Here is a 7665-nt window from a genome sequence, read left to right on the forward strand (position 1 = left end):
CCAAGATTCAGTGACTTGAGGAGTGATTCAGAGGTGAAAAAGTGTTGGCAGTGAGTGAAGATGCTATTATGGGACTCTTGGGTGTGAAGGAAAGAAAGAAGTTAAGAAGTAACTCTCTAGGAATATGGAATCAAGCGGGGGCGGTTAAACTTAATAGAGCATCTTGACCACATTTATGAAATCACAGTGAGTCGAGAGGAAGAGGCTGAAGACAAGATGGAGAGCAGACATAAAGAAACTTATGGGTGGCAGGTAGATTGCAGTGGATGGAGGTGACATTGGCCTGATGGAGGCCTTTTCATCTCACGAAAATGCAAAAAGAGACTGTAAACCAGAACGAGATGAGAGAATTCCCTCAGCCACACCTGTCGGAAGCTGAAAATTAGTCTTGGAATTCTGTTGCAAGTCTTTGTAGTTGTTATGTCCACACATCTATCCATTCATTTAGTTTCTAATCACCTCCCACACTGGAATCTACCCATTCACTGGTCTGTCTGTGACCCATCCACCTTGGCAGAGCTAGCTTCCATCTCTATGTGTAAGACCAATCATTCTGAGTTTATTATTTTTGTTCTCTTTGTAAAGTCCCCAGATAAAGATCCTTTCCAGGTATTGTTAGGGATTGAATAAATGAATCAATAAATGAATACATGAATGAATACCCACTCCAGATCTCTTTCAACCAACAATGACATATATTTATTAAGCAACTGCTATGTATGTGCAAGGCAATGTGCAGGTGCTCAGACCACAATAATGAACTAAGTGGAGCTCATAGAGCTTATTGCTGGTTAGAGATACAGATCTGATAATAGGTGATCACACTATAAATGCATTTTGAGGGAAGGGGCATAATCTATACACAGGGGGCTGGAGATGGCTTCCTGGAGTGGGTGACTAAGCAGAAACTGAGCTTTCCAGGTTAATCCATGTTGACTACTATAGTCTGTTGTTTTATGAATAGAAAATCAGAGTATTTCTATCGGAATCTGCTATACTTATGAATGTATGAATGAACAAATGAATGATTGAATGAATAAATGTTTTTTCCAGCCTATTAACAATATTTATAGTCATCTATCTTTGAACTCTTGCTTCCCAGAAAGCGTCAGCCTCCAGTAACCAGCTGCCCACTGTCAGGGGATTTTGTAAATACTGAAATGCTATAATTCCAGTCTGTTCTTTTCTAACATCTGTACTTTTCTGGGGAAGAACTGTATGTTTCTTCTCATCTGACTGTAATAAGTACTTAAAGCAAGGCATTTGAACTTTGGATGTGGGGGACCTTTCTTTGGTTGAAGAAGCCAGCTTCTCCTCCAGGCTAAAGGTCATTTAATTGACCTGAAGGCTTCTGTGAGCCCTATGAAAATAATTGTTGATGGAGGATGGCTTTGCTCAGAAATTGTGGAAATGACTGGGAGAGATAGATAGTTTTAGCCACTCGGCCCTGGTGTTTCGGACAGGCCACCCAGAAATCAATCCCCAGCAGAGAACACTCTTCTACTTTTGCAAATCTCCAGAGGAAGAAGAATCTACAGCTTTAACACACCTCCATCATGGTGATTAGAAATGACAAAATCAAGAAATGCTCTGGGATAGATTGGTAGATGTCTTGCGGACCTACAAGTACAGCTTTGCTAATAAAAATAATACTGGCTCCTGTTGATGGTGTCTACCATGTGTCAGCCTGGTGAGGTTACAGGCCATCTGTGTCCCTGTCTAAGGAAGTGAAGAAAAGACAGGGGGCAGTGCTGAAGGGGGGATAGAGAAGGACTCAGCCAAGGTCATGTCCCCAGCCTGGCCTCCAGGGCCCTGGAGCTGCAGGGGACATGTTGAAATGCTCTGGTAAGACCCTATCATTCACCATGGGCTGAGCAGGAGAACATATGTTACTCAGCACAGAGAAAAGACTCTAGACAACCAAGAGTTATCAACCAATCAACAAAGGTCTTCTAAAGACTTACTGGGGCTTCCCTGGTGGCGCAGTGGTTGAGAATCTGCCTGCCGATGCAGGGGACACGGGTTCGTGCCCCAGTCTGGGAAGATCCCACATGGCACAGAGTGCCTGGGCCTGTGAGCCATGGCCGCTGAGCCTGTGCATCCGGAGCCTACGCTCCGCAATGGGAGAGGCCACAACAGTGAGAGGCCCGCGTACAGCAAAAAAAAAAAAAAAAAAAAAAAAAAAAAAAAAAAGACTTACTGGGTGCTGTTTGTCAGGGGTAATATATGAGAATTAGAAAACTAGAGAGAAAAAACATTACATAGAAGAACCTTAAGAATAATACTATCTTAAAAAATTAAATACTGCATTGTACAGTTCAAAATCAGGGACTATGGAGATTCAGAGAAGGTGGTGGTGCTGTAGGGTAAGATGCTTGTGAAAGGCCATAAAAAAGAACAAAATTTTGCCATTTGCAGCAACATGGATGGACTTGGAGGGCATTATGCTAGGTGAAATAAGTTAGACTGAGAAAGACAAATACTATATGATATCACTTATTTGTGGAACCTAAAAAATACAACAAACTAATGAATATAACAAAAAAGAAGTAGACTCACCGATATGGAGGACAAACTAGTGGTTACCAGTGGGGAGGAGGAAGGGGGAGGGTATTATAAGGGTGGGGGAGGGTGGTACAAACTATTGGGTGTAAGATAGGCTCAAGAATGTATTGTACAACATGGGGAAAATAGCCGATATTTTGTAATAACTGTCAGTGGAGTGAAACCTTTAAACATTGTATTAAAAAAAAAAAAAAAAGGAAAACAAAATTCTACCTATCTTCCAAAAAAAAAGATTCTGCTCAGGAGTCACCTTTTCTGAGAAGCCTGTCTGACATCTCCTCCTCCCCTAGCCACTGTTCGTGTTCCCAGCCATGTGCTGTCATAGTGTGTAATACTTGCCTCCTGGTGTTTACCAGTCTGTTTACTTGCCCATTACAATAAACAGACTTGCTCCATCTAAATGAGTTCTGGGAAGTACAGTATGGTGTTTGGAAGAGGTTGAGCAAATACCTAATTTCCCAGGCTCACTTTCCTTATTTGAAAACCTGGGATAACAATGGTATCTATCTGTTTATCTATCTACCTACCTATAAAATTATCAGCATTACTATGATCTTTTCTATTTGCTCCCAGATCCATTTTTGATTCTCTTTGTCTTGCTCTGGGATAAGGTTGACCCTTATGGACTGCATTACCTGGGCTCCCTTGATGACAGGCTTGGCTCATGGGAGGCCCTGGCAGGAGATGGAGCAATAGGAAGAGAGAGGCCTGGGGTATTTCTTTGCTGCCCCAGCACCACATTCCTGGCAGTATTTTGTGGTTAACGTCCTGCATGGGAGCTAGTTTTCATAGCTTCACTAACACTGTCTCTGTCCCTCCCTGTTCCTCTAGCCCTTGTGGTGCTAACAGCTCTCTGCTGTTGCCAGTGTCTGGTGGCTCAGGATTCTCATCTGTTCCCTTATCTCTGCCCCTTATCTCTTCAACGGTCCTTTTACTGAAGTCTTTTTTGTTCTTTTCTGGACCACCTGTGGTGAACTTGGCTTCCCTGATGGATACAGTTCTCTCAATAGGGCTGTTGTGTGTGGCTGCTAGTGGTCACTCGAGTTTTGTTCTTTTCCTCCTACTGCAATCAGACTGGCTGAGAGTCTGTGGCCAGCTTAAGCCGAAGCCCTCCTACTCCCTGTGAGCCATTTCTCCAGCCTGATGGGTGGTCCGTGCAGGTGTCTCACACATACTGATGGTCCCGGCCTCTTTGGTAAAGGAATGTTCCCAGGGCTGCCCCAGCTGGTAGAAGTATGGCCCTTTTTTCTAGAGGTTTTCCACCATACCCCCCAACTCCAATTCTGATCTTCCTGCCACCCAGCTCCTTAGGGGTGATCAAGGCCAAAGAGAGATGCAAACGTGTGTCCTTTTTCCTCTTTGGACCGTGCCTTAATCTGCTAGGGCAGCCATAACAGAATGTCACAGACTGGATGGTTTAAAGCACAGAAATTTACTTGTCACAGTTTGGGAGCCTGGAAATCTAAGATCAAGGTATCATTCAAGGTATCAGTTGTTTTGTTTTCTCCTGAGGCCTCTGTCCTTGGCTTGCAGATGGCTGCCTTTTTTCTGTGTCCTCACGTGGTCTTTTCTCTGTCGAGCGCCCTCCTGGTGTCTCTTCCACTTATAAGGACACCAGTCTAATCAGATTAGGGCCCCACCCTTATAGCCTTATTTAACCTTAATTACCTCCTTCAATGCTCTATCTCCCAAAAGAGTCATATTGAGGGTTAGGGCTTCAACCTATGCATTTTGGGAGGACACAGTTCAGCCCATAGCAGGCAATGATGGAAAGCATGAAGAAGCAGACACACCAACTCAGACACTTTAGGCAGAGAAATACCTTCTTTCTCCCTCTTTCCCTGAGGAAAGATGACTCTAACTTTATCAAAGCCCACAGATCTCCCCCAGGGCCAACTTTTCATCCTGCTGTGGGCTAGAGGGTAAGGCATGGGCTTCAAGCCAGATAGTCCTAGCTCTGCATTTAGATGATATGCAATCAGGTCAACTGCTTCCCTTCTCTGAGTCCCTATTTCCTCACTTGATTGGGTTGTTAATTAAATGACTTAAGGCGTATGGAAGCTGTGAGCAAACTTCTGCCCCTCTGAGGACATTTTGGGAAGAAACTTAGGAGGATCTCTTCCAACTGCCATTTTTCAGACAGTGTGTAATTCGTTGTTACTTCTTAATAATTTGCTTTTTTTCCAGACAGCCCACAACTCCTTCCCTACCAATAGGCGTACCTTATAACTGTAAGCCTAACTCTAGACACCTCGGCTTCTAGAGGCAGGTGTAACAGGTGTGTGGAAGGAAGTGGGCATGCTGACCTGGTGCTGGGGTCCCGGGGATGAATCAGGCAAGGTCCTCACCCCCAGGGAACCCCGGCATGGCTTTGGAAAATGGATGAGAAACCATGGCGATGTGGTGAGGACAGTGTGGTGAGGGAGGGAGTGCACGTAGGAACCAGTTTGGGCATGGATGGTTTTTGAGACAGGAGGGCTAGAGTGTCTGGGGAGGCTTTCTACAGAAGGTGAGGCCCCCCCTTTTTTTTTCAAGTGACAGTAGACTTTATTGGCCTGGGACTCGGACACACTGGGGACCCTCCTCCATGGTGAGCAGTGAGGGTTGAAGATATAATCTGATGGTCACTTGCGGTAGAATCTTGGGTTCTGTCTGTGCTAGATAGTAGTGAGCCAAAGGCAGGGTTGGCTGGTAGCTGAAAAGCCCAACTTTTCGGGCTGTTGCATCCACACAAGGATCTGTGGGGAGGGGCAGGGAGTCCAGGGCTGGATGCGGAGCTTGGGGATGTGTGGGGCATGGGAGGGTGAATCAGAGAAGCAGTCCGCTGTTAGCATCTTCCATCTGCTTTTGCAAGGACAGGGCACCACCAGGCTGGGGGAACCCTGTCTGGGTAGGCTGAAAGTGGCCGTGCATGGCGTGGGGCTGTGACTGTGGCTGAGATAGGAACTGCACTGCAGGAAAGGCTTAACATCGTGCTCTGAGCTGCTGAGTAGGACTACAGGCTAGCTGCTCGGGTCCATGGTAAGGTGGAGGCTGAACGGTCCCGTAAGCACTACCTGGGCTGCCTTGGAATTGTCCATGCTCTGGGCTCCCTTTGGAAGCAGCGGCTGAGCCCATGTAGTGCTGGGTCATAAGCATCTGGGGTCCAAACATCAGTTTGGCTCTGTCAGCTGTCATGAGGATGCCTGGGTGATTGTGTTCTCCAGCTGTCCCCCACTTGCTGAGGGTGTGAGTTCCTGGGTGACAGTCAGGCTCTGCTGGTGCACAGCTGATGTCAGAGTGGTCAGGTCATTCTGCTCCTTTTGCTTTTGTTTTTCTTCTTCATGTAGAACGTTCTTGAGCTGCAGGAAAACAGTGCTTTTCTTCCTGTAGGGCCAAAAGCTTCTCTTGAAATGTCAAGATTTGCTCCTTGGTCTCTTCCCATGACATTCTCTCTTCCATCTCCTTCTTCTCCCTTCTCTCCTGTTCTTCCTTTATCTTCTGTTGCATCCTCTTGTCCACCTCTTCTTCCTCTTGCTGCTTGTGCCTCTGCACAAGGGGCACAATGGGCTGGTGCAATGCCCTGGCCATGACATTGGAAAGCTTGGGGGTGCTCCAGGAGCATGGGCAGGGTGCTGCCTGGGGTGTTTGGGCAGTGGGCACACGGCTTGGTCACTGATCACCAGACTTTGGATGGGCCCACCTTGTTTTTCCTTCCTCTGCAGCCTCCCTGGGGTTTTCTTTTCTTCCCCCACTCCCCAGAGGTATGGGAAACTGATCAGAATGAGTGGAGGACAGGACATTCCAGCAGAGAGAATTACAGGGAGGTGAGAAACTTGCCCTGAGTCGGAAGCAGAAGTGATGCTCTCAGACTTCCAGGAGGTTAGGGAAGATGTCTTAGGGTTAAATAAAGAGGACTCACGGGGACTGGGTTGAAGGAGGTGAGTGTGATGAAATGCCCCTGATGTGCATGGGAGTGAAATGCCTATGGGTGTGCATGTAAGCCAAGCACAACTTCTGGGGGCCTGGGTAGGATAATCTGGGGTTATGACAAGCTGGTGGGGGTCCACCTGGGATCAGTCTGGACATCCTTACCCAGTGGCTCCGGACCTGCTACGCTCATTGTTCCCCTAGGCTGTTCTGGAGGCCAAATCTGTTGTAGATGTTATTGACTGCCATGTTTGTTGTGTCAGAGCCGGGGCCTGAATGGGGTAGACTTCCTCTCCTCATTACCTCACTTGAGCAAGCACCATCATTAATGTATGCTTTTCTTAAGAAATGTACTTATTTCTAGTTATATAAGCAATAGGTTCATCCTAGAAAATTGGGAACATACAGAAAAATATACAAAGAAGGGAGTTAAAAACAATGTCCTGATATCAAAGAGATCTGATGTCAGAGATTGCAGAGACACTTAACATTTTGGTGTAACTTCTTCCAATGCATTGTTTTTCCTTTGTATGTGTACATTTACGTGTACATGCATAGAAACATAAATGTTCGTGTGTTTAAGTCATACAACCTGCTTTACATCAAGCTGGCATGAAAAAAATGGGGTGGTATTAGTAGTCATAACTTGTATTTTACTGGCTCCCCCAAACCCTCTTTGCAAAGGTCTCCTGAATCATTTCTGGGAAGTTCTAAGGAATTTCTCATATGAACTCAGGAACTACTCCTCTGTTTTCTTTACTTTCAGAATTGTGGTCCTTACAAAGATATTCACTCTGGAGGTCTCCAGGCCTCTGACTCTGCCTCGCTTTTGCTGCCAGGGCCCACCTCCGAAGCCTTTTCTAATGGGCACTGTTATGAGTCTTATAGCTGTCATGTACTTTGGCCCCTCCTGGTCCTCCAGGTACAGAGCACAGCTAAGCTCTCCGGAGCCTGTAGGAAACCAAAGCTAAGTTGAGATCCCTATAGAGGTGGGAGTCTCTGACCCTTTTGGCTTATACTTTGGGGGTGCAAACAACCCTGCTTTAGGTCCTATGTAGCAATGTCTACCAGAGCTTTTTATTGAAAACGTTTGTGATAAATAGGCTTGAGAGATGGCCACCATCAACTCCTTCCCTCCCTCCAAACACCTGCTGCTCCTTACATCAAAAAGTGAAATCTAGTCCCCAACCC

At 46.1% G+C, this 7665-nt stretch overlaps 1 pseudogene across 1 annotated transcript; it reads right to left on the minus strand.

The window, feature by feature from the left end:
- Positions 1-5095: 5095 nt before the first annotated feature.
- On the minus strand, positions 5096-6135 carry LOC307064383 (G protein pathway suppressor 2-like; annotated as a pseudogene). Its single transcript has one exon. The product of its transcript is annotated as a G protein pathway suppressor 2-like (transcript).
- Between the last annotated feature and the right edge of the window lie 1530 nt (positions 6136-7665).

This window comes from Hyperoodon ampullatus (genome assembly GCF_949752795.1).
Source record: "Hyperoodon ampullatus genome assembly, chromosome: 2".
In the NCBI taxonomy this organism is placed as follows: domain Eukaryota; kingdom Metazoa; phylum Chordata; class Mammalia; order Artiodactyla; family Ziphiidae; genus Hyperoodon; species Hyperoodon ampullatus.